The sequence below is a fragment of the Colobus angolensis genome, unplaced genomic scaffold (genome assembly GCF_000951035.1).
Source record: "Colobus angolensis palliatus isolate OR3802 unplaced genomic scaffold, Cang.pa_1.0 Scaffold35, whole genome shotgun sequence".
Taxonomy (NCBI): domain Eukaryota; kingdom Metazoa; phylum Chordata; class Mammalia; order Primates; family Cercopithecidae; genus Colobus; species Colobus angolensis.
The window spans coordinates 4,430,724-4,431,389 of record NW_012116821.1 but is presented as its reverse complement, the minus strand read 5'-3'; positions in this window follow the sequence as shown (position 1 = coordinate 4,431,389).

The window sequence follows — 666 nt, the reverse complement described above, 5'->3', positions numbered from 1 at the left end:
CCCCACTAATTTTTTGTATTTTTAGTAGAGACGGGGTTTCACCGTGTTAGCCAGGATGGTCTCAACCTCCTGACCTCGTGATCTACCCGCTTCAGCCTCCTAAAGTGCTGGGATTACAGGCATGAGCTACCGCGCCCAGCCCCGGGCCATCTTTAAACATAATCGCTTTGATTCTCCTTTTAACTCCTCTCATTGCCAGCAACAGTGATTTAGGGTGTAGTTGGCTCAGATTATTTTTTGCTGCAATAAAGGGCTGCTGTTGAAAATCTGCTTGTTCTCTAACTCGTTACTGTTGCCCCAATACCACATCTTCTGTTAAACAAAACTGAGGAGCCAAACGTTAGCAAGCAGTGAAAGTGTTCTCTACTACCGCTAAACAAGTGAACACAGCCATCACCCTGAAACCTGAGCATTCAATGAGAATCTACATTTTAAATGGCTCTTTTGAAGCATTCATTCATCCATCCACTCATTCAACGAATAATTCTTACTTTCTATGTCCCAGGCATGTACAAATAAATAGGAATAGTTCGTGTTTCCTGCTATGGAAGGGCTTGCAGTCTAGTGGAGTGAGAGATGAATAAGCAAATAAGGCAGCTGAGAGCTAATTGCAACCATGGAGGAATTTAAGTAGGTGTGCAAAGGTGGAAGGATGGGGAAGGCAAT